The following is a 27,296-nucleotide window of genomic DNA, read 5'->3' as shown; positions in this document are numbered from 1 at the left end:
TTAAAAAATAAAATAAATTCTTGGTTAGTGTAGTAAAGCCAAGGCTCAAGGGGTCAAAGCTCCATGGCATTCTAATCTGCCACCTCCTTCAGGTTTCCTTGTTCCTTCTATGTTTAGCTGTAATACTTTAAGTAGCTGGGAGAAAAAAAGATATTTTTAGGAAGAGCATATTGTTGCAAGCAGTACACAACCCTGTTGAAGGCAAAAGATTTGAGGGTAGTTTGGTCTTCAATGAACAATTAAGAGCTATTAACTGTACAGAATACCTGCTCCTCAATGGTTGATAAGCCCTCATCCAGCAGCCTATATATTTCCATTCACCTTAAGGGGCAAGGTAGTTATAGGGGCTGTAACGATTGGGCACCTGTATTTCCAAATTTACAATTACACCATTGTTCTTAGCCAAAGACAGGATACTTTGCCACTTAAGGCAGACAACAATAGGTTGCTCCTGTCCCATGCCATGTATAGGAGCTGAGTAGACAGGTAGTTGAAGTATGTTTCAACACGGGCAATGGGACAGTAGCCTAACTGCAATTGCACCTGGGGGCAGCAGTTAGGGTAGAGATGAGTAATAACATGTCAGTTTCAGTATTGCTCACTTCCTTCATTTTCAGAATTCAATTCCTTTCAGTTTTTTGGTCTGTTGAAAGGCAGATCAAAGAACAGGGATCCAGCCTGTGGTGGATGGGGTTATACTCCCTCTGAAAACATAGGTGTTCGGCTTGGGGATGCCCCTGGATATGTCTCTGAGCCTAGATGCCCAGGTTTCAGCAAAAGCCAGGGGTACCTTTGCACTAGTGAAAGCTAGTGTGCTAGATTTGTTAACTGGAGCTGGTTACAGAGTTCATATAAACTCCCTGTTACAACCACCCCACTGGATGCTGATCCATTTCTGTGCATGATGATTATTTTAACTTATAAAGCCCTACGTGGCTTGGGTCCAAGCTGTCATAAAGACCCTGTCTCCCTCCCTTGATGAGCCTGCCCAGGTGTTAAGATCATCAGGAGAGGCCTTGCTCTCGATCCCACCACCCTCACAGTTCCACTTGCTACAGACACAGGAGAGAGCCTTCTCCATTACTGTTCCCAGCTTCTGGAACTCCCTCCCACAGGAGGCGAGGCTGGCCGCATCTTTGCTGTCCTTCTGCAAGCAAGTGAAGACCTTTCTCTTCAGGCAGGCTTTCCCTTCGAGACTGGCTGTGTAACAGGGATTTTAAAATTGGAATGGTTAATATTTTGTTGCTTTTCATCAATTTTAATAATGCTTTCATTTAACATTCTTTAATAAAATGTTTACTTAATTCTTTTTTAAATATTCAAACACTTTATTGTTTTTAGCCATCTTTTTAAATGATGTAAACTGCCTTGGGTCCTTTTATGGAGAATGGAGGGATAAAAATATTTTAAATAAATAAATAAATAATATATATTTCTGGTTGTTGTGGGTTTTTCAGGCTCTTTGGCCGTGTTCTGAAGATTGTTCATCCTAACGTTTCACCAGTCTCTGTGGCCGGCATCTTCCGAGGACAGCACTCTGTGCTCTATATATTTCTGTTATTTCACTTTATAAAGTGCACTTTTATATGTAATTTCTGGTAATATAAGGATTTTATTTATTTATTTATTTACTTATTTATTTACTTATTTACTTATTTACTTATTTACTTATTTGTTTATTTATTTATTTATTTATTTATTTATTTGCCAAATGTACTCATTTTTGTATGTCCACTTTGACTGAAAAATGGAAATCCAAGACAGTGAACATTTCAGTTCACTTGATGATTTGGGAGCTGAGATTAGAAAAGACAGAGTACATGGAGTACATAGACTGAACTCTCAAGCAGAATAGCCAAGGGTGGTACTGGAAGTTCCGCAAGACAAAGAGGATGAGGAGAGAACAAATACAGTGAAGGAAGCACCATGGAAAAGAGTCACAGTCAGGAGCAAAAAAAGAAGACACTCTTCACCAGTGGAACTGCAAAACCATTTTCAGATTCTTGAGAAGGAGTCTGGCAGACAGCATGCAGAGGAAGACATACAGGAGACCTCGCCGGAGGACATGAGAGAGGCTGACGCTCAGCCAAGCAAAGTTGTTGAACGTTCATCTTACAAAAGAAGAAGAGAATAATAGTTGCAGCAGGAGACTCCCTACTGTGTATGATTGAAGCTGAAATATGCCAGGAAGATCTATGGGTCTACCAGGTATGCTGTCTTCCTGGAAGATGGCTTAGGAATGTAACAGAAGGATTGTCATCACTCATAAACCCCACAAATGCATACCTCATTTTCTCATCCAAAGGAAAAACACAGCCAAGAGGAACTACAAAGAAATAAAACCTCTGAGAAGCAAACTCAAAGACTTTGGGGCCCAGATAGTCTTCTCATCAGTCCTACCAGAGGAGGAATAGAAAAGCAAAATACTCTGACTGAATAACTGGCTATGAAGATGGTGTCGATGTGAGGGATTTGTATTTTGTGATCACAAGCTATGCTTCCTGAAAAATGGGCTGCTGGCAATTGATGGTTTGCACCTCACAAGAGCTGGGAAGACTGTGCTTGGCCACAACATGAATAACTTCAGGGATTTAAATTGAAATGGAAGGGAGAGGGAGATGCAAGCTCAGAGGTAAAGATAAATGAAAGCTTAGAGGAACAAACCAAGTAGTTCTAATGGGGTCCAATAATAATCACACAATCTCCAGCGTCTATATACAGATTCAAGGAGTATAACAAACAAACAAGAAGAACTGGAAATTTTAATTCACGAGAGTAAACATGAATTGATAGGGATAACTGAAACTTGATGGGATGACTCCCATGATTGGAATACAGTAGCTAAAGGGTCTAAATTGTTCAAAAAGAAGAGAAATAATAGAAAAAGATATAAAGTCACAGTATATGTTAAAAAAAACATATTCCTGCCTAGAAATACAGGAGGAAGAGCTTGGTTGTCCCATCAAGAGCATTTGGATTAATATAGTTTTGGGGGAAAAAAACCACCACAAAAGCAACATGGTATTTGGAGTCTACTGTTGACCACCCAATTAAGGAGAAGACATAGGTGAGAAATGTTTGAAAAACAAATTGCAAAAATTTCAAGGAGACATGAAGTATCAGTTATCCTGATATCTGCTGCTAGACAAATTCTGCCAAATATATAAATTCCATGTTATATTATATATATCAGCTTCTGGGGTTTTCCCTTGGTGCCACTTTTTGAAAGGTAGTGAACAGAAGATGGGATCCTGTAGACCATCTGTACTACTGCCATTGGTGTTGTCAACATTCAGGCTGCCCTTTGCTATGTAAAGCTTTGCATCCTTTTTACCTGCTATTGACATGGACATAATATTGTACAGTAATATCAAGCCATTTCCTGGCTTTTTGAATTATGGCTACAGAAGAAGCACAATATCCCACATTCTCTGAAGAACTGATTTATTTTGGCACCAGGTAAGTATTTAATGATATTCTCACTTCACATGAGACAGCAATCTGTTTAGCTCAAAGCCTTGAGAACACAAGTTGCACTCTTTAATTTATTGCTCATTTGTAATATTCCAATCCTTATCCAGATAGACTTTTTAATTAGAGTGGGATCTAAAGGGAATTGCCCAGCATTCTAACCTCTACCTCACCCTCAGAAAGTTACACGCCAGAAACAGAAGAGAACCAAAACACAATACCCCTCAAGTGAGGCCGGGAGTTACTAAATAATCATCCATGGAAAATTCAGCTCATGTTTCTCTCTTTGTTAATTTAATCGCCCCTAGCATCATGAACTTCTTTTATGCCACACAAGTAGCCCTGGAAAGAGGCGATACCGAATGAAGGAAAACTGAACAGTGAACTGCTCGATGCTGTGCTGTGGCTGGCATAATTGATCACGTTAGGCTAGTTACTCAAGTGGTCACAAAGTGCTGTGCCAAGCATGGAAAGCTACTTGAGGGTGTAACATACCTGCGTGCTCTGTGTATGTGTGTGTTTGTGTAGCATTGGGGGAATACTTTTTCAATTGCTTGATGCATATGCAAGGACTGTCCTGTTTCTCCATGTATGAGGCTTCAGTATCACAGTTCAATAATAGTGTGGGATGTAACTGGGTCCAGTTGTAAATGAGTAACAGGCAGGGAGATTCCAAGTGGGAGTCAAAACACAGACACATACCAAAATCAAGCATTAACATGAGTCCCAAGAGCCAGTAAATCAGGCATGATAATAACACTCAGTACAGTAGGATCCGCATATCTGCTGGGCATTGGTTCCAAGCCTCCCCATGGATACTGAAAACTATGAATAGTAGTGAGAATGGCTGACGGCCGGATTCCAAAAGATCTCCTGTATAGAGAATTAGTGTGGGGAAAGTACCCCAGAGGGAAACCACAGGTGCAATACAAGGAGATCTGCAAGCAGGATCTGAAGGCCTTAGGAATGGACCCGGGATCTGATGGTTGCTGTGGGTTTTTCGGGCTCTTTGGCTGTGTTCTGAAGGTTGTTCTTCCTGACCTTTCGCCAGTCTCTGTGGCCATGGGCATCTTCAGAGGACAGGAGAAGGAACTTTGTCCATGGAAAGATGATTTGTATATAGTACTAAATATGTTATTGGTGTAATGATAGGTGTAATTTAATCCAGACATGCTTATACAGAACAAATGCTGTATTCTGGTCCAGCAGTGGCCAGTCAGATGCTCGTGGGAAGCCCACAACAAAACAGTGCATGAGCAAAACATTAATTCTTTCCAGAAGCTATGTTGATTTTTTCTTCAGTGATCTTATGCGCCTATGTGACTGAATATTGTATCTTAAATCTTGCCTTTTATCAGTTTTACCTAAGCTTTTTCGGCTCTAATTTTCCTATTCTTATCCTGGATCCTTTGCATTGAAGTTAGCATTATGTTGATCCTCTTCCAAGGTGAGTGATTCAGTGGGTCTTCCGGGATGGATTTGACTTAAATCAGTTTGATTTAAATAGCCCAATTTGATTTAAATGACAATTTAATTTTTTTAAAAAAAATGATTTTTGAAGATTTAAATCAAAACAATTGATTTTTTTGCAATTTAAATTGTGATTTTGATTTTTGACAATTTGATTTTTAAAAACCATTGATTTTTATCCACCCCGGGTACTCTAGTTGTGATGAACAAGTAGAGATAATTCTAATGCATACAACAAAGAAGAGGTGACCTTTTTGAAAGTCTTTCATCAATCATTCTTGTCGAGATCCGTTAATAGAATAGTACCATCTTTTCTAAAAGGGTGTTTATTGCTGCATGTGTTAGCTGCAAGGAAAGTGAAAGGCAGGTTGGCTGGATTGTTTTGCTTTACAGAAAACTGTCCAAAAATTGTTTGGGAGGAGGGAGAGAGAGAGAGAGACAGAGAGACAGAGAGACAGAGAGAGGGAGAATGAGAAATATCACAACTAAAAGTGCACCCTGGCCTTTCCTTTTTTCTGTGGCCATTGCAAATGTCAGGGGCAGGCAGGTTGAAGGTCATGCTCATCATCCTTCTCCATCTTCCATTTGTCTTCAAGATCACACATGCTCCTCTGCTCTGTTAATATCAGCGCTAGTTGATTGGCCTGAAAGAAGGTTCAGAAGAATAGCTGATAGATAATTATAATGAAATGAATTCATATTGAATTCGTCCCTTCAGCAGCTCTTTAGGTGATTTGTTGACCCTTGGTAAAGAATAAATAATTTGTTTGTTTTCATATAAAAAAGCTACACATAGGCACAATTTAATGTTGCAGTTTTTCATTATAGTTGTAGAACTGCATTTGTTACTTAGTAGGCCAAAAATGTGTCTTTGTGAGTAGCTTAGGAAGCTTTCAAAGTAAGCCTCCATTCTGTTTAAAGTAAACTGCTCCAGCCTTCTAAATAATTCCCACCATTGAGCATTCTAGAAATACCCTCAAAACAGACTTAATTTCTAGATTATAAAAACTGCCAACTTCATTGTCCAGTTTCTCTCTTCTTCTCCTGAGTTTCATGATAGGTGGCAGTGTGAAATCATTTCCCCACTGATTATTTGGATAGCATTGTCATTAATTTCGGTATCAGGCATCTGCAAAGTACATGAAGTGTCTATAATTCTTCATGCTTCTGTTGTGCTTCTAGCATTATCAACTGATCTGTGACAGAAACTGAACTGAAGGGAGATTAAGCTTGGTTGCCCACAGCATTCAACTGCTGTATAATCCACTGTGTTGTTGTTGGGAAGATTATCAGTGCTGATATGTGCCATTTGGCTTTTCTGAGAATGTATTTCCAGAAAAACAAGGATCATGTGTGCCAAATGGAAGAACATGCCCAGCTTCACCCAGCTTAGAAACCTGTTAGCTAAACCACTGTGATTTTTATTTGTTCCATTTTTCTCCTTTCCTACCTATATAATAGAATGTGTAATAGAGTATATTGAGAGATACATACATACATACATACATACATACATACATACATACATACATACATACATACATACATACATACATACATACATACATACATACATACATACATACATACATACATACATACATACATACGAAATCACAAACAATCAGGATTCACCAAACAATTGAGTTACATCTCTGTGCCACACCTATTGTTCCACCAGTGGAAAGATGAAGGCTTTTATAGTTTGTTCTCCATAGTCCACCCTCAACTATCAATAAACTTGGTTAGAATTTCAAGAATTCCATCACCTTTACACTTACAGATTTCTCTTACTTCTGAGGAGCCTCTTATTCCCGAGGAGCTTGTGTCAGCCAGCTAGAGGCCTTGTGACAGTATTTCTTCTAGACAGACACACAGATATGCCCATTTTACAGTCTTTGTCATTCTTCACCAATGAACTAATCAAGCAACATCAGATCTACATGGATGAGAAACCCGCACACTTTGTCTCCTCATCTCTTCACTTTCCCTCTTTCCCCCCTCCTTTTTTCATTGGCTCTTCTTTCTCTCTACCTGTTCGGCCATTCCCTCTTTTCATTGTCCTCCCTCCCCTTATGCACCAAGCAGGCAATTCTCTCCCTCTTAGGGTTTTCATATTATGGTTTCTCAAATCCATGCAGTCACATCTACTGAATCATCCCATTTGCAAATCATGTGACGGATCATGAATTAACGGACCAGCACATCTCTCCTGCTAATTTACCAATTCTTTCAAAGGTATTTTATTAAAAGGAAGCATAAGGTTGGATTTCTTTCAATGTAATTCAGGGGTACATGATCTGTAGCAAAAGGCATTTCCGTCACCCCATCATTCTCCTTTTCATCTCACCTGGGTAGGGTGTCCTAATGTTGCAGATTCAACTTGATGAAGGCTAGGAAACTGAAATAACCCACACCGCAGAACCACTGACAGGTGGTTCCCCTGTGTATTCAGTCAGTTGCAGAGACAGTGGCCTTTCCCTTTCATTAGCAAGCTTAGCTATTTTTTCCCCATCAGAAATGCCAAGGATTGGCTTTGGAGCCTTCTGTACATAGTGTTCCATGTCTAGTCATGCTGGCCACGTGACCACGAAAACAGTCTATGGACAAACACTGGCTCTGTGGCTTGGAAACGGGGATTTGTTCCCTGCTGCATATTCTGTTCAGAACAAAAGGAAACTCTTCTTCAGTGTTGCAAAACACCAGTGTCCAGTAGGTACTTAAAGTGCTTAAAGACAAACAATAATTAAGGGTTTTGCTGGAGCTGTACAGCTGAAATCAAACTTCAGGTGATCGCAGAGCCTAAAGCAGTGATATATCTGAGACTCATATTTCTGGCTCAGAAATAGGTGTCTAGGGATTCATAATGCTCACCTCTTATTTAAGATGAACGTTATAGCCTGCAAACTCTTACCTGGGTTGAATTTTAAACCTCTCTCCATTCTTTCTTCCCTGTGGTGTCTTACCATCACTGCTGGAACGCCAACATCATTCCATTGCAAATAGGTATGCTAGAAAACCAGAACGAGAGTTTCAGAATCTTTGGGTTGAATCTATGAGTTCAAAAGTATTTGGGTGAATTAGAGGCAGATGAAGGATATGAAGTTGGCATGACTCAAAAAGAGAACAAGCTACTTCCCATATTTTAGGGAATCAGTCAGAATACTTCCCTGAAGGCAAGACCTGCTGTTATCTTCACATTGTTTCCAAAATAATTGGGTTGGGACTTTATTACCCACTTTTCAAACATGTTTAATGGCCTTAGATCACCATCCCAACTCCCTGCCTTGTTTAAAGGATACTGTGCTGTTTACCTCTTAGCCCCTGCTTGTATCAACAAGCAGAGCTCACCCGAGTATCTCAACATGCCCTTTAACACACTGCCACCAGTTGATTTCTTTATCAACCTATAATTCTTATGAACGGCTGAGGTTGTCCAGTACTCAACTTTTAAACAGAAACAGGTTTAATGATTACAAGTTGTTTTAGGACTAGTTCTTAAGCACATTCTTAAAGTTACACAAAGCTTCAGAATTTTACTTTAACCTCTTCTATCTTAATTAATACAGGTCACACTCTGACTAATCACTCCTTAAACACTCTCTCCGCCTCAAACCCCATAAACTTTTTTTTCCTTCCCTATCTCTCACTGAACTTCCTAGACTCACCCCTCCCTTCTAGTTTATCTGGCTCCACCTCCCAACAGCTCTCATTGGTACATGCAAATACACTGCTGAATATTCATGCCAGGGATGACCGCTACAACTCCTCCCCCCCTTAAAAAGTTTGTTCTATGAGGAGAAACCCAGCAGCTTGCCCTCATAAACAAACAGCTATGCACATGCACATATGACAACAACTTACCAATATTTGCCATATGAGCTTCTATCAAGCAATACATTTACTATTTAAACTTACCATATTATACAGTCCTGAAAAACATACATTCATAAACATTTTCTCTAGATTAAATCATGCATTATGGATAAAAACATAAACATTTACATTTACACTTAATCATTGGGTCTTCTGGACAAAGCACCCACTACCGCATTTAAAGATCCTTTGATGTTTTTAATTTCAAAGTCATAATCTTGGAGAATCAAGGACCATCTGGTCAATTTGCTACTGTTCATTTGCAAAGTTCTCAACCATTTCAAAGGTGAGTGGTCAGTGCACAGGGCAAACCTTCTTTTCCATCTGTATGGCTTATGTTTCTTCCAGGTCCATACAATAGACAGGTATGCCCTCTCAATGGCAGACAAATGTTTATCCCGAGGTTGAAGTCTTCTGCTGGTAAAAGTCACTGGGCATAGACTCTCACTGTCATCCACTTGGCACAGCCCAGCTCCAAGTCCAGTGCTCAATGCACCCACACAGCTGAGGAATTCCCGATTTGAGTTCGGTGCAACAAAGACTGGTTTTGAGGTCCACACTCTCTTCCAACCATCGACAGTCACCTGGCACTCTGACATCCACTGGATTACCTCTGCTCACCTTTTCTGGGTGAAACCTGCTTTCTTTCTGGCTCATGGCTTCACTTTCTCAGCTGGGGAAAGGGTAGGCAGCTTCTTCTCCTCCTCCCGAACATCTATGGCTGCGTCCTTCTTTGTGATCTTATTGCTCTTGCTTTCATTCTCACCCACAAACTTGCCCACAAGTACTTTAGCTGCAATAGGTGGGGAACCACTATCATGGGTCACCTCAAGATTTCTATGCAAATTTCTTTTGTGACACATCTACAGGTCGTGACCATGCCAACTGCAATTCACTCCCCTCTATGGGTCTCAGCATCCCCACTTCATCCTCAGGACAGAAAGCTCCCGGGCCTTTTCATCACACCAGCCTTTTCATCACACCAGGCTTTTCATGAGCACTCCTCCAGCTTTGCCCTTCTATTGCTAAGGATTTTTGCGGACCTACGCGTTGGTAAGGGGTCGAGATCCCTAGCAATGAGCATAGCTTAGTCTTTGTCTTGTCCTCCACAGTACCACTCATTTGGCACATATAGCACGTTTGACAAAGCTGCTTAACTTGCTGGCCCATTCCTGGCCAGTAAAAGTTCCTTGCAACCCTTTGTTTGGTACGCGATATTCCCATGTGAGCTCCAAAAGCATCACTATGCATCTTGCTTAAGCTCTTGCCTCTATATTTTTCAGGCACAATAAGTTGAGGTTTCCATCTCCTCTGAGGTGCTAACAAAACTCCTCTATATAACAGATTTTTATCTATTATATATCTCTCTGGGCATTCATGCATTAATGAAGAGGGAGTTTCCTTAGCTTTCTCAAAGCACTGTGTAAGGGTGGTATCCTCCTTCTGTTGTTTATCAAATGATGAATTATTAGGGTTTTTCATAAATATAAATTCTGCCATTTCATCCAGAATTTGCCTTTAAACTGGTGCCTTCCAGGTTACTTTCAGAAGTTAGGGATTCCAGTTTTCCCTCAGAGATTCTTAACTGCTCTCACTGGGAACATGTTACTACAAAAGCACTCTGCATATGCCTAATGAAATCTAATCCAATCAAACAAGGTGCTGGAATTTGATCAGAAATTGCCACATCCCAAATTCCAACTCAGTCTCTATAGACTCTAAAGTCACTTATTTTTGATTTAGAACTTATTCCCTTGATTGTAACAGTTTGATTTGTATTTGTTCTTTAGGAACCACATCAGGATGAGACAGGGTTATGTGGGAACAGGAATCAACAACCCCCACATAAGACTTCTCATTAATAAGAATTTTCTCACTAGGGTTCTGTAGTGAAATATTATCTGCCTTTATAAGAAAGCACTGAATGACTCTGGCTTTGTCATGAGTTCAGCCAAAGATCGGAACCTGAAGGGTTAACTATAGCTGAGGAGAATGCTGAGCAATTAGAAGCACAGACAGCTGAATCACCATCAGATTCTCTTCCCCCAGTAGCCAGAGTAAGGGCTAGACTTCAGCAAAGACTTATGACGCAAAGATCAGAGGATCACCTGAATGCTGCCTGCAGAAACATCTGGTCAGCTAGTCCTGAGTTTTGACAGAATGAAAGGCTTCCAGCAGTTCAATGACTATTTTGCTATATAACCAGCTCCCAGACTGCTGGGAAGCTCCTGGAAGCAACAAGTCAAATCTCTGGCTTGCAGCCATGCTCCTGACTACTTTGAACCTTTTTCCTAGACCTTTGGCTTTGGACTCTGACCCTGGACTACATTGTGTGATTTGGCTTTGGACCCTGACCTCAGATTATGGTTTGTGATTTGGCTTTGGCATTTTGGTATTGATTCTAAACTTCTGATATTGGAGTGGCTTATTGGGCTTTGCTGTTGAAACCCCCCGGGAATGTGACAGGCTTGTTGCAGATCAGAATTTTCTGTTGTGCTAGTTGCCATGGAGACAGAACCATTGTTACAGCCTCCTTCAGTGACTTCCGCTGGTTTTATGCAATAAACCTTTTTGGTCTGACTATCATCTTTTCCATTTTTATTTTTATTGTTCTTCATACAATTTGATTAAATATGCCCAAACTTGTCGCAGTTATAACACTGTCTATAAGTCCTTTGATCATATTGAGATCTGTCAAACTTTTCCTCAGGGTTCATTTGCTTTGGTGGACTAAGCCCTAGCAACTTGGGTGAGGTACTAAGCTGGCCATCTTTCCCTGACATTTTACTCTTGTAATTTTTATTGAAGGGTTTCTTACTGTTGTCCCAGTTTTGCCTGTAAAATTTTACCTCAGAAAACTTAGGATCCCTAATCTCACTAATGGAGTCAGCATATTCAGATACCTGTAATACATTTTTAGGATTTTTGTCTTCGACCAAATAATGCAATTCCCAAGGCAAAATGGAATAAAATTGTTCTAAATCAACTACATTCTTCATTTGATCTAGAGAAGTGATATTTTCATGTTCCATCCATTTGTCCAAACATTGAATCAATTTAGCCCCCATTTGGGCATAAGATTCTTCAAGCTTTTTAGTAAGGGAATGAAATTTTCTTCCAAGGTGTTCTGCATTTGTGCCAAATCTAGACCATACTATTTTTCTATATGCCCCAAAATCTCTAGCTTGCTCCAGAGGCATCTGAGAATAAAGCTCTGCTAAATCTCCACTTATTTGTGATCTCAAAACTATCAACCTTTCATCATCCTTAATCTCAAAGTCCCAGCATGCGCTCTCAAATGAAATCAGGAAAGATTCAGGGCAATCTCCTTTCCTATATTGGGGAAATTTCTTTAGATTGATTTTTGAGAGATTTCCCTCACTAGAGTTGTTATTATTACAGTGGTGCCTCTACTTACAAACGTCCCTACTTACAACCATTTCAAGATACATCCAGCTCTGGCCACAAAATTTTGCTTCTATTTGCGATGAGAGCTTCCACTTACGAACAGGAAAAGGCGGGAAATTCAAATTTCTAACTGTAGGTGGAGACGAGGCTGATTCTTTGTAGCTCTTTCGCACCAGCAGTTAGAGAGTGTGCATTGGAGGGGGCTTCAGACTGCTTCCTTCTGCTTCTGTGTGTGTGTGTGTGTGTGTGTGTTTGCAGGGAGGCTTTGGGCTGCCTGGTAAGGTAAGGTGGTGTTTTCTGCTTTTTAAAAACTGTTCTGGGTGTTTTTGCAGCATGGTTTTGAGCTGGGGGGGTTACATATCTGTGCTGTGATGGGTCTTGCAGGATTTGTTTGTTTTTTTGGTTCCCCCCCCCCATTTCCAATGGGTCTTGGGGGGTTGTTACTTTTTGGAGTGTTTTTTGGAGTGGGTCTTGGGAGGTTTGTTTGTTTCTTGGCTTTCCCCCGATTTCCAATGGGTCTTGGGGGGTTTGGTTCTTTTGGGGTTTTCCCCCATTTCCAATGGGTCCTGCATGCTTCCCTTGCTTTTTCCTTTGTTTTCTTTGCATTTCTGACCTGCCCCCTTTGTTCTCTGTGCATTTCCGATCTGCTCCATTTTTTTCTGTGCATTTCCACTGGAAACAAACCCTGCAATCTTGCATGCTTGATTGCTTTTCCTCTCCCCCCCCCCTTCGACTAGAAAGGATTAATCACATTTCCAATTATTCTTCCAGTGATTTTTTTGGTGTTTCTTTTTCCCTTTGGCTGGAACAGATTAATTGCATTTCAATGCATTCCTATGGAAAATGGTGCTTCGACTTACAACCATTTCAACTTACATCCATCTTCTGGAATGGCCTATGGTTGTAAGTCGAGCCACCACTGTATTATTAAGTTGAGGCACCACTGTATTATTGTTATTTTGAACAGCTTATTCTAACTTTTTCATCTGTATTTGAAATTCCATTTGTCTGGTTTTTTTGCTCAAATTTCCTTTCCTTTTCTCTTTGCTTTAATTTCAGCTCCCTTTCTCTTAATTCCATTTGTCTGACCTCAGCCTCTCCTTCTTTTTAGTCTCTAATTCCTTGAACTGTAGTTCCTGAGCTTTCTCCTCAGTCCTAGCTTTAATTTCTAATTCCCTAACCCTTTCTTCAGCCCTCACTTTTTCTCTCGTCTCCAGTTCTTTAAGCCCGAGTTCCCTTTCTAACCTCCATTTTTCAAAATCTTGGGAGCTTAGGACACCTTGTCTTTCTGAGGCATTTTCATCAGTTTCCTCCTGTTCCCCTGGAGCTAAAGGGTCTCCATTTCCCTCCACTTCCTGAAAACTTTCTGCCTCCTTACTTCCTTTTTGGCTATGTTTGGGTCGCATGTTTGAGTGAATTAGTCTTTAACGTCTGTACTGCTTTTAAAAAGGATCTGTCTTTCTGCTGTTAATTCCAGTAACTATGTTGTTGTGCTTCACTCAGCAGCTCTTTCTGGCTGTTCTCCAGCTAACAACTTTTTAGTTACTATCTCTCAATATCTGAGCTATTCTTCCTCTCAGACACCAAAATAATTTTATTTTCAAGCCTCTGCTCTTATTTTTCTATCACCTCACATCTGCTCTGACTCTGGCTTCCACTTTTATCCAACACTGCTCCCTTATCTCTCAGAGCCTTAGATTTCAAGCTAGCTCACTGGGTCTCTCAAATCTTGAGGTAAACAAAAAAGAAATGTTCCTTTAGAGTTGGTTCTCTATCTTTAGTTCCCACAGATCTGGGTTCAGAAGCCCCACCACTAAGCTTTTCCACAAAAGTTCTAGCAGGTCACCCACTTCTTTACCACAGACCTCTGATTAAAAGGTACCCACAACTCCAGAAAATTCAGTTTTAAACTTTGGCTTCACTGGATTATTTTGGATCCTGCCACTGCCACCAATTGTGGCATTTGCCCTAGTGGCCCCTGCTTGTCTTTCCCTCACAAAGCCTCATGTCACATTTTCTTCTCGCTGTCACCAGTGGATTACCTCAATCCACAACATAAATGATGTTTGTCAGATCACTTGTGTTGTGAACAGAAATAGAACTTATTTATTAAAGTGAAGCAGATTGAATGATAACAGAAGTTTTTCATATATACATTATACATAAGCAAATCATCAACAGTCCTCTCAGTGCATAGTTATAATTGCTTGCAATATCATTACCACCTTCTCTACTTATTTTCCTAACCAGCTCTATCTATCTATCTGTCTATCTCTCTATCTGCCTCTCATTCCAATCTCTATCTTCTCTGTCTCTGACTGAACCAACTAGACTCTGACTCATCCCACACTTCTAGTTTCTCTGGCTCCACCTCCCAACAGCTCTCATTGGTACATAAAAATGCACTGCAAATACTTTGGTACATGCAAATTCATGCCAGGGGTGACCGCTACAGATACCTTAGACAAGACAACTCCAATCCCGTTTTTCAGGTCCTTTAAAATCACAGGAAACAGCTTAACATGACTTATCAAGGTCAAAGGACTCCATCCTGGTGAATCCCCATCCTGTCTTCATTTTTTGAGACCTTAGATAGACCAACATCCATCCTAGACAGTACAACCTTTGATTTACTCATACAGTGGTGCCTCACTTAGCGATAGCCTCGTTTAACAATGTATTCGTTTAGCGATGAGGTTTTTGGAGCGATTTTGCGCTCCGTTTAGCGATGTTCCCTATGGGGAAATTTCGCATAGCGATGTTCGGGACCTTGCCTCGCTTAGCGATGACAGTTTTAGGTCCCCTGTCTCGCTTAGCGATGTTCCGTTTTTGCTATTTTTAAAGTGTCTTAAAATGTTCCAAAATGGTTTTAAATGCTTGGGATCGTTAGTGCACCTTCTGAAACATTTGCAAACTTAATTTGGATTTGTTCCGACTCTTTGTTAATTTTTGGTGAATTCCCCCCCCCCATTGGAATGCATTGAACTGCAGGTTTGACAGCTGTCAAACCGACAGTTCAATGCTTTCCAATGGGGGGGAAATTCACCAAAAATTAACGAAGACTCAGAACAAACCCAAAAAAAGTTTGCAAAGGTTTTAGAAGGTGCATTAACGATCCCAAGCATTTAAAACCGTTTTTGAACCTTTTAAGACACACTTAAAATTGCAAAAACGGACATCACAAAACCATTGGAATGCATTGAATAGGCTTCAATGCATTCCAGTGGGGGAAACATTGTATTGCTTAGTGATGTTTCCTATGGGGATTTTCACTTAAGGACGGTAATCCATTCCCATTGGAACGGATTAACCGGTTTTCAATGCATTCCTATGGGAAATGGTGTTTCGCTTAGCGATGTTTTCCCATAGCGATGTTTTTTTGGGAACCAATTAACATCATTAAGCGAGGCACCACCCGTACTTGCCTCTGATGAAGATGCTCGTACTATGTCTGCTGCTCCATCATCCAGTTATGATGTAACACAACCACAAATCACTGCTATGTCAAAGAATATAAGGGAAAAAAGCTTGAGATCTCAGAAGTCCCTTCAAGGGATTTCACAAAATTTGATTACTGTTGTACTAGCTCTGATCTAAGATGTTGCTAGGGCTCAGCGCATTTCAAACTTCTATCCTATTAGGTTTCTTGGTTCATAGAACTGGTGGTCCATTCAGGTCCAGGGAAGACATGGGTTAAGTTTCAGAAGCAGAGGTTTAAAGATCATAGAGAATAACAGATGACAGAGTTTAACAAGGACAAAAGGTCACATTAAAAAGGCAAAATTCAAAGGATCAAAAGCATAAAGTAATCCCAGGTCAACCACCCAGTGCCAAAAAGCATCAGACAAGGGCATAACCAGACAGAGTTTTCTCTGCTAAGTCACATTGGCCAGATTCAGGACCATGCTAAGATTTATAGCATTTGGTAGCCAGGAATCAGTTGACAAAGTATGCATTCAAGTACTTTGTGCACTAGCAAACATCCTTAAAACATTGTCTGCAAGGCTGATCATTAGGATACCAGAGTCTGCCTATTGGAAATCCTGGATCGAGATTTCTTTGACATCTCACAAGAACTCACATTAATTGCTGTTTAGAGACCAAAAATGTTATGACCAGAGCTGCAGGGGAAAACAGTTTGGACTATAACTTCCAGAACCCCTATTCAGCATTCAGGAGTGAGTGATGCCTTCATTAGACAACTAAAAAAAACTGAACAAACAGCTAGCTTTCAAAGAAAATCCATCTTCCTCAGGCTAGACCTGAAGATTTAATGGAAAATTCATGACAAATGAATACATGGTGCATATTGCAAAAGTAAGTTGATTCATTGGGTTCAGCATAATGTAAACATGTTAAGAGGAGGAGAAGGGGAGTAGGAGGACAATGGTAATTATTCCCCAGCTATGCCTTTGCAGGCCTCAGCTGAAACATCTTAACATCCAATTAAACAAACAGCAACAACCAAAGGAAAGGGAAGAGCACAGATTTCAGGGCCATTTCACCTACGTTTGCAATTAATTTGTGAAAGTTAAAAACTGATTTTTAAATTGCTTTAATTAATAGTTTTTTACCCTTCCCCAAGAAGTTCACATTGCTTGGTTGTGGAAGAAGCATTTCCTAGCAACCCAAATATGTTTTCAACTTTCAAGAAGTGCCTCCTTGTTTCATGTCAGTATATTGACATCTCCTCTTAAAAAAAAGAACCCAAAACTTACAGGCTCCCATCAGCATCTTTAAGACCCAGAAATGAGCAAGCTGTAAGTGTCGAGGAGCCAGTTTTGCCCCAAGAAGCTGGCATGAGCTACACACCTTCAGAAATGTCTTCTTTTCACATTTTGTTTTCAAATATATGAAGTTGATGTCTTTATGGGTTTTTTTAAAAAAAGAAAAACAACAAACAAATAGCCTTAGGACCACCAGCACCACCACTTCCCTTTAAAGCAAGGTTCAGCTGGATAGTCCTGTAGGCTTCAAGGAACTGCAGTTCTCTGTCTGGGACTTGGTTTGGGTTTTCTTTCCCAGTCAGGAGGGCAATAATAATATTTGCATTCTATCAAGTCAATCATAGAGACATGGTGGTACTGTGGGCTAAACTGCAGAAGCCTGTGCTGCAGGGTCAGAAGACCAGCAGTCGTAAGATCGAATCCACGTGACGGAGTGAGCTCCCGCCGCTTGTCCCAGCTCCCGCCAACCTAGTGGTTCGAAAGCATACAAATGCAAGTAGATAAATAGGGACCACCTTGGTGGGAAGGTAACAACGTTCCGTGTCTAAGTCGCACTGGCCATGTGACCACGGAAAGATTGTCTTCGGACAAAACGCTGGCTCTATGGCTTGGAAACGGGGATGAGCACCGCCCCCTAGAGTCAAACACGACTGGACAAAAATTGTCAAGGGGAACCTTTACCTTTACCTTATCAAGTCAATTCTGATTGATGTTGATCCTTTCTCCAGGCAGAGAATACCCAGAAGTGGTTCATGAGACCCTTCTTGGGTGCCCTGGGACTGTACAGCTTGCCCAAGGCCACATAGGCTGGCCCCTCTAGGAAGCACAGTGGGAAAGCAAACACCCCACCTCTGACTCTGCAGACAGATACCTAAACCAGTGAGCTATCCGGCCCAGTCAGGAGGGTGGGGGCAATAAAAACTGTTTGGGGAAGTTGTATGCATTCTTTCGATTCCCGTTCATGCGTACCGACATTTTATTAAGTTGCTAAACTCTTTCTGGACTCTACCACTCTATGAAGATCTCTGACTGTGAATCCTTCCATATGGGCTAGAATTCATTTTGGATCAGCTCCCAGCATGACCAGCCTGATGCCTTGAAGAAATGCACAGCAGGCAACAAGTGTAACAGCACACTCCTGCTTGTGTTGCCCAGCAACAGGTACTGAAATTCATGCTGCCTTGTCTAAACTGAATATATAGCCATCATGACAAGCAGCTCTTCAGAACCTTAAGAGTCTCCATGAATTTATCTAATCCCCTTTCAAAGCTGCCCAAGTTTAGGGTTGTCATTGCGTTTTTGGCTGATGGAATTCCATCGTGCTCTGTATGGATCACACACAGACCGGGTTCCCTGCATCTGAAGAAGGGATTCGTCATTCATGGAAGCTCACGTTGAAATAGGTTTGCTGTCTTGAAGACATCACAGTGCTCTCATTTCTGTCTGTTTTGGTTTTGTTGTTGTTGCTGCTGCTGCTGCTGAAGGAGTCTACCTTTCTGGAAACTGAATAACTATACCATGTGAAAAAGCGTTTCTTTTATCTGTCCGGGATGCCCACCTCTTGGCTTCCTTGAATGACCCAAGATGCTGGCATTATTTGATGGAATGGAAACAGGGTCTCTCTTTCCACCTTCTGCACAACATGCATGTGTTATTTTACATTTAAGTCCTATTGCCCTTTAAATTCTCATTCCCCCCCCCCCAATGAAAAACAAACCAAGCCTTACAACTTCTCCTTGTAACTTCCACATGATCATGTCAAGAGTAGGGTTTGGAAGGTGGGGAAATTAACATAGTATTTCTCCAATACAGTATGAATATGCATTCTGGCTTGTCTCTTTCTTGTGCTCATTTTTTTCTTCTCTCCTTGTGAGATGAGGGATGAGCTTGGTGCTCTTCACAGCAGTTCTTGTATATGCAAGAATGATTTTTAAGCAAATTCTTTAAATTAGACATTGGGCATGTCTGGCCCAATGATCTCACTCCCTGTCAGGCCTGCAAGCAAAGCCCTTGATGGTGTGATACAGAGAGATATTTTTCCTAATTAGTACACGGTAGACTGACTTTTTTAAACTTCCTTTTCAGTTTAGTGCAGAAGCAGTTGCTACTGTAGGGTTGGTAGACTACAGTAGATAACCTTTCGTCATAGATTCTTACATTTTGCCATACTCCCATTTTCCATTTGATAGTAAAAACTTACAACCTTCTAAAGTCTTACTTAAACTCCAGCAATTATATTCTTACCTGCTAAAAGGCTGTCAGAATCCTGCATCAGCTCAGAAGCACGCACCGCCTGTTGTGTGTGTGTGTAATCAAAGTTTACATGAGCTGAAAACACTTTTTTGCTAAAGAGGACAAATTCCAGCTGAATCTTTTAGGAGCTCTTTGTTATGATATGGAAAAAAAATCTTTCATTAGCCCATGTGCTGATCAAAGTTATATTTAGGGAAAGAAAATGTAAAACGAGATGATTCCCCTAAAACTTGAATTTTAGCTTGCTATTGGAGTTGTTCATTACAGTAAAAATGTAAAGATCCTGGGCAGCAAAAATCAGTTATTTCCTAAACAGTGCAAATATATATATCTGTTCTACTATAAAAGTAACTTTTCAAGCTCTGATCTGGAAACTCTCTCTCTCTCTCTCTCTCTCTCTCTCTCTCTCTCTCTCACACACACACACACACACACACACACACACACACACACACACACACACACACACACACACACACACACACACACACACACACACACACACACACACACACACACGCACACACACGCACGCGATATATCTGTTCATATCTTTAATTGTGTCACACAGGCTGTGAGTTCCCAGATCAGAGCTTGAAAAGTTACTTTTATAGTAGAATTAGTACTATATTTCCTTTAAAAAAAAACACACCTGATTTTCAATTTAAAAAAGTTAAAGTTATGCTTCCAAGCCTTCCCAAAGTAAGTTTTGAAAGGGCATTTAGTTAATGCTTTTCAAGTCATGAGGTTTCCTGAAGCAATGCACAACAATAAAAGGAGAACCATCTTTAAAAGTGGATAAAAAGACAATTTTAAAAAAATCCAAAAGCCAAAGTGCAGAATCCAACTGATTCCCCAGTGGGAATTTGCTGCCATTTAACAGCTTGTCCCTTGTATCCCTCATTACATACCAACCCATGAAATGGGCGTGCAACAAGAAGGCAAGCATGGGTTTGTTAGCCAGAGGCAATTTGCTACTTCAGTCTAAGTCACTGCGCATATGCCAGCATGACTAGCCAACAGGATTCTGGCTAACGTTCTTTAAAGAGCCAACAAAGAACTTTCAGACACCAGTAGCCACATGAAACTGTACTGTCTCGGCTGTCCACTGAAAGCTTATCAAGGACGAAATTGCCTGACTTACCTTGTTGGCATGTTGCGTCACATGTTGTATTGTTACCAACTCATGTTCAATCAAGTCACTTCTCTATTAATTCCATCCTTTAAAAACATCTGGTTTATGAATGTGGGATATTACATCTGTGACCACAGTTCAAAATACCAGGATATGGTCTTGTCTTGTCTTGCAATGACAGTACATGAAGCAACATGGTAGCACATAACACATGCATATGATCATAATTTGTTGCTTCCAAGCTGGGTCTGAGCATAAAAATGTCCATGCAAAATGCGTTGTTAAAAGGTGAGAGAATGGTAGTATAATCAGATAACCAGCTTCCCAGAAATGCATAGGTTTTTTATGTAAAACCCAAACGACCTGGGTCGCTTTTACTTTCACTAATCTCTCAGCTTTTGACCACTGAGACCAAATTTATTTAAGTCCCGATGAACAAGTACTTACTTATAGTTAGTTCCAGCAGGAAAAATGCTGAAAGCTTCACATTGGAAAGGCCAACAGAATTTGGTGACTCCCAATTTCAGTAGTAAAGATGGTCTATAAGATCCCCTCTTGTGTTTGTTCCTATTCACAGACAGCAACCAAGGGAAAATATCAGAACCTGATTCCTTTTTCGGTCAATAGAACCACTTCTCACTCAAATACAAAGCAACTCCCATGGCTCTCTAGGCATTTACTGCTTAAAATGTGCTCTCTAAATCAGGCATTCTCAACACAATATGAAAAAACTCTAGGCTGAATCGTTCGTTCGTTTAGTCGTGTCCGACTCTTTGTGACCCCATGGACCAGAGCACGCCAGGCCCTCCTATCTTCCACTGCCTCCCGGAGTTGTGTCAAATTCATGTTGGTTGCTTCGCAGACACTGTCCAGCCATCTCATCCTCGGTCGTCCCCTTCTCCTCTTGCCGTCACACTTTCCTAACATCAAGGTCTTTTCCAGGGAGTCTTCTCTTCTCATGAGATGTCCAAAGTACTGGAGCCTCAGCTTCAGGATCTGTCCTTCCAGTGAACACTCAGGGTTGATTTCCTTTAGAACTGATAGGTTTGTTCTCCTTGCAGTCCAGGGGATTCTCAACAGCCTTCTCCAGCACCACAATTCAAATGCATCAATTCTTCGGCGGTCTGCTTTCAGCTAATATTATTTCAATTAAAAGCCTTCTGGAACAGGAAGGTTTTGACCTGGCGCCGAAATGTCATTAGTGTCGGCGCCAGACAAATCTCAGTCGGGCGGGCATTCCATAGTGTGGGGGCAGCTGCCGAAAAGGCCCTTTGTCTACAAGCCATCCCTCTTACCTCCTTGAGGGACGGCTCTTTCAAAAGGGCCCCCTGGCTAGATCTTAACTGCCGGGTAGGTTCATATGGAAGGAGGCGGTCCTTCAGGTATCCAGGGCCCAAGCCATTTAGGGCTTTATATGTCAAAACAAGCACTTTGAATTGGGCTCGGGCAGCAACTGGTAGCCAATGTAACTTGATATGTTCCTTGGCGGCCACACTAATCACCAGCCGCACTGCTCGATTCTGGACCAGTTGCAGTCGTTGGACCATCTTCAAAGGCAGCCCCACATAGAGCACATTGCAGTAATCTATGCGGGATGTTACCAGTGCGTGTGTAACTGTCATGAGACTCCTCTCATCCAGGTAGGGCTGTAGCTGGTATAATTTCCGCAGCTGAAGGAAGGCGCCCCTGGCCACCGAGTCCACCTGGGCTTCCAGTGTTATACTGGAGTCCAGGAGCACCCCCAAGCTGCGGACCCTGTCCCTTAGGGGGAGTGTAACCCCATTCAGGGCAGGGAAATGGTCTCAACAATTGATACTCATCCATTAATACTTGACCTAAGCACGGTGCACTGGACACATCCTCTGATTCTGCAGTAACTGTGGAGTCCAATCCACTGCAAATCTGAGTGGTTTTTCCCTTGAAATGGATGGCAAACTCATCACAGCGAGCTGATGAGCAGTCCAGGACCTCCACCAGATTTCCTGGTTGAAGAAGATCCTGGACCACCCGAAACAGCTTTGCTGGATGACATTCTGAGGAAGCAATACGGCTGGAGAAATATTACTGTTTCGCCAGCCGTATTGCCACGAAATAGGCCTGATAATGGGCTCTAAGTCGTGTTTGATCGGACTCCCAGCGGGATTTCCTCCACCTGCGCTCCAGCCATCTCCCCTCTCACTTCATCGCACGCACTTCAGAAGTATACCAAGGAGCTGTCTGGGCTCGGCGAGCAGGGAGAGGGTGCTTAGGCGCAATCATGTCAACTGCCCGGGTCATCTCCCTATTCCATAGGGTGACCTGAGCTTCGACAGGAGCACCGAAAATATCAGATGGATCATCCCCCAGAGCATTCAGGAAACCATCTGGATCCATTAGTCTCTGAGGGCGGATCATCTTAATAGATCCTCCACCCTTGCAGAGGGGAAAAGAAGCTAATAGACTAAACTTGACCAGGAAGTGGTCTGACCATGACAATGGGGTCACAACCAGCCCTTCTACATCCAAACCACCATCTTCCAGTCTCGTTGAGAAAACCAGGTCCAAGGTATGGCCGATGACACATTGAGACAGCCCCATAGTTGTCATGGTGGCCCTGAAGTCCTGAGTCGCCCCAGTCAAGGCAGCCTCAGCATGGATGTTGAGGTCCCCCAGCACCAACAGCCTGGGAGTCCTCAACACCAGGTACGAGACTACCTCCGTCAGCTCAGGCAGGGAGACTGTTGGTACGCAGCAGGGTGGGCGGTACACCAACAGAATCCCTAATCTGTCTTGCAAGCCCAACACACAATACAGGCCCTCAAGACCTCCTCTCAAAGGGATAGGAAGCCTGGTCAAGGAGATAGAACTCCTATAGACTATAGCAACTGATTGTAATTATTTTTTAAAAAGCAGCTTTCCAAGCACTGTTTCAAACACAGGTAGGCTCTGTATAGATTGCTAGGATTAGACCCCCACAGGTTGCAATACCACATTGCGTCCACATGTTCATTGTACATGGCATATTGCTGTTTACTAGGGGCTAGGGTCTTAGAGGCGGGTGATGCCAAGTTACATCACCTGTTATAGCTGGTGATCAACTATACATCATTGCTCAGCAGCTATGACATCACCTGTAGACATGAACACATAAGTGAGCTGTCAGTTGCTGTCACATATAATCAGATTTACAGTGCTATAAGGTTGTTGATGGGCAACAACAAAAGGAAAACAGGATGTCGTGTCAAAGAGCTGATGAATTTTTAAATGCTTATAATTATAGACATAAACAGAGGTCAGATTTACATGTAATTACAAATAGTCATTCCATAAGAGGCTTACATTTAGATATAAGTTGCACAGACACCATTGAAAAATCAAAGAAGTAAAGACAAAGAAGGGGAAAACCTTCATTTTGAACTAAACCTCTCCCTTAATAAGGCTCTGAAAATAGAACCAATCAATCCAAATGACACCTAAGTGCAGAAATCTATTATATTCCTGAATGATCATATGGCTTTATATGTTATAATTTGACCTGAATTATGGTCTCCATCAATTATAATTGAACACCACTTCACGCTGTACAACCACAGTGTATGAAGAATGAGGAAAGTAGTGGACGTTTGGGGATTACTACCAAAATCACCTAAGTAAATGAAGAGGCAGATTTATTAAAGGGGTAAAATTAACCTGTGTTTTATGAGGCTAATAATTAATAAGGTTGCAGCAGAACATTTGTGAGAGAAATAGACAATAATAGCCACTGCCAACTGAACTTTCCTTCAATGGGATAACAATGAAGTACGGAGCACTTCAGGTCAGAGAGGTGCAAGTATAATTTGTTTCCGAGAGAGAAGGAGGGAAGGAGGGAGGAAAGGTGAGAGAATAGTAGCATAGTCGGAGAACTATTATATTATCCTGGACATAGCATATGGGGATTGAGGGAACTTGCAGAAGAAAATGTCAGCCTCCTGCACCAAAAAAAAGAAAACATCTTATAGCAAGTACCTGATGTAGTGCAGTGGTTCCCAACCTTTGGTAATCCAGTGTTCTTGGACTGTAACTCCTCAAAATCCTGGGCTGCACAGCTGGTGGTGAAGGCTTCTGGGAATGTCAGGCCAAGAACACCTGGGTTACACAAAATTGGGAACCGCTTAACAAGAAACTGGAACAATTCCAAAGAAATGGAAAAGTCTCCAACAAGGATGGCTGAGCAAGGATGAGGACTTATATTCGCAAAGGCTTACTTCAGAGACTACTCTGTGATGATGCTGGTACATTTGCCATGTCATGTCATTCATACAAAGCCAGTCATCTGCTAGAATTGCTTCTGCTGAATTATATGACTGGTCCATCTAGCACTTGCTGGTGGCCACTCTTCAAGATTTTCAGTCCTACTTCAAGATGTAAGCGATTGAATCTAGAACTTCCTGTTTTGTAAATAATGGGCTCCACGACTCTGACACTCATGTCTACTCATGTGTGCCCACACTGAGAGACCAATTGAATGTCAGGAGCCTGCTGTAACCAGTTTGTGATGTATTTTGGAGAAGCGGTTCACCTCCACACTTTCTTGACCTTCCAAGTTGATGTCTTTATTCCAGTTCATTCTTGCCCTGGCTCAAAGGATATTTTCTGGTTTGTGCAACCTGTGTGCAGTGGTTTAGAATAACTGCGACCTCTTACCTACATGATTGCGCTTTCTCTCTGAGTAAAATCTCAAGAAGGAAGTTCGTCTTTTGAAAATTAGAGGTGGTAAAAATGTGTCCTTAGCTGAAGAAGTGGATTTAAATTGGCTGGTAAAATAATTCCTTTAAAAAAATTGTCATCATATTGTATTCGTGAAGGCTTTCACAGCTGGGATCTAATGGTTGTTGTGGGTTTTTCGGGCTCTTTGGCTATGTTCTGAAGGTTGTTCTTCCTGACGTTTCACCAGTCTCTGTGGCCGGCATCTTCAGAGGAACAGGAGTTCTCTGGACAGAGTTCCTACTCTAGTCCTCTGAAGATGCCCATGGCCACAGAAACTGGCGAAACGTCAGGAAGAAGAACCTTCAGAACACGGCCAAGAGCCCAAAAAACCCACAACAACGTCATCATATTGTCACCATCCAAAATCATCAATTGGTTTCTGATACAACTTTATCTGAACAAGGCTTTAGGGCAGGTGGCGACATATTCATCTCCTGAAGAAAAGTGATAGGTTGATTGGGATTCTCACCTGGTTTTTAAACATGAGGTGTATCTGCATTAAATCTCTACATACTTTGATAACACTTTCAATTGTTATGGCCCCACTCCATATACTCCTGGGAACTGTGGTTTGGTGAGGTACTTAAGCTTCTGGATTTTCTTGAACTATAGCAGAGACAAAATTAAAATTTCAAAATTCCTTAGGAAGGAATTATGTCAATTAAAATGGTAGGAAAGAGATATAATTCCAGTGAATAGATAAACAGTGGGCAAAATTCTATCGCATAAGAAAGTGCCTGGTGTAATCACCAGTGGTGGTGATCCAGTGGTGATTTTTTTTTTACTTTTAAAGTCTCATAGCTTTCCCTTGAGCAAAAGGGAGCCCTAGAGAGCCTTGGAACCTAAAACAGTGGAGGGGGAGGAAACTTTTTATCAGTGTTCATTAAACATTTCTGGCATCTGATCCAAGATATGTCAGGTGCGAACGTATGCAACAGGGTTTTGCCCACTGAAAATGCCTAAGCCGCCTAGAGTGGTCTGGTAGTCCAAATAGGCGGGGTATAAATCAAATAAATAATAATAAATAATAATAATAAGTCACAGTCATCCAAGGAGATAGACCGATGTAGGCACAGTGGATCCTGCAGCTGATTCTTCTAGATCTCTCTGTGTTCTGAATTTTATTGGCCATGGCCTGCTACCTAGCTGCATGCTAGCTCTGTTTATGACTAGTGAATAAGCATTTGGAGGGAAGAAATGAAATGTGATATCCATAATATCATAAATAGTGCTGTGCTGCTGCTTTATTTCTCAGTGTTCAAGCAGTAGGCACAGCAAGATTCCTGCAGTAAAAGTCGAGGTCTTCTCCTATAATTCTAGACTTGGAGAGAAGCTGCTGTCTCCAGGATGATCCTTCCATGGCCCATCATATTCCTCAGACATAGAAGGCAAGTTTTTATGGAAGCTATCTATGACGTGTACTGGACTTGTGTCCACTCAAGAAAATTCTTTTACAGCTTTGCACAACATGTAAAGCAACACTTGCTCCGACATAAAATAAAGGAAGATGCTCATGGTGAAAAACAAGCAGACTTTTCCTGTCTTTCATCCACTTGACTGTCTGTAGCAAACTATAATCAAATAATTACATGGTATGCAGCTGGTTCCCACTTATGGTGACCCTTTCCAGCATTTTCTAAATAAAAAGGATTACAGTTCTCTTCTTCTGGGGATACTCTGAGACTATATAGCTTACCCAAGACCACGCAGGCTTGATTCCTCATTGAGGAATCCAACTCATGGCCCTTGGTTCCTGTGTCCCATCTCACTGAACCAATGGTTTCGAACAATAATTTTACAAAAATGGATAAGTCAGTGTCTGTCATAAACAAATACAGACAGCATTGTCCGTATTTGAATTAGTGCCTGTTTCTGCTTTTTTTAAAAAAGCTGGGTTCCTGGGAGTCCTCACAGACCCAAGGCCTGTGTTGTGTGAAACATCTGCCTGAACTTTACAGGGACCCCTCTATATATAAAAAAGTAGCAGCTTCTATCTCAAATCAGTTGCTCCTCCACTCTAACAACCTTTTCTTTTTCTACAGCAGTGGGAGGAAAAGTGGGAAGTTAATGCCATGCGGTGGGGATTACCTTTCTCTCCGAAGCTATGGAGAGAATGACTGGAGGGTGGCATATTGCTTCCCACATAAAGTAGTGGGAGAGTTTGAGCTGCCTCTGATTCTCAGCAAATTATAGTTCAGTGGGAAGGGAGTGATTGAAAGAAGGGAGTT

At 41.5% G+C, this 27,296-nt stretch overlaps 2 long non-coding RNA genes across 2 annotated transcripts; both read right to left on the bottom strand.

The window, feature by feature from the left end:
- Positions 1 to 1,812: 1,812 nt before the first annotated feature.
- LOC110070680 (uncharacterized) lies at positions 1,813 to 19,522 on the bottom strand. The gene is made up of 2 exons (XR_013542376.1): positions 7,856 to 19,522; positions 1,813 to 5,585 (listed from the first exon to the last, which is right to left on the bottom strand). It is a non-coding gene; the product is annotated as an uncharacterized LOC110070680 (long non-coding RNA).
- Positions 19,523 to 23,118: 3,596 nt separating this feature from the next.
- LOC144587631 (uncharacterized) lies at positions 23,119 to 26,026 on the bottom strand. The gene is made up of 2 exons (XR_013542800.1): positions 25,583 to 26,026; positions 23,119 to 24,447 (listed from the first exon to the last, which is right to left on the bottom strand). It is a non-coding gene; the product is annotated as an uncharacterized LOC144587631 (long non-coding RNA).
- Between the last annotated feature and the right edge of the window lie 1,270 nt (positions 26,027 to 27,296).

Source organism: Pogona vitticeps, chromosome 2 (assembly GCF_051106095.1).
Source record: "Pogona vitticeps strain Pit_001003342236 chromosome 2, PviZW2.1, whole genome shotgun sequence".
NCBI lineage: Eukaryota > Metazoa > Chordata > Lepidosauria > Squamata > Agamidae > Pogona > Pogona vitticeps.
Note: the sequence above shows the minus strand (reverse complement) of the source record. Positions and strands in the feature narration are given on the sequence as shown.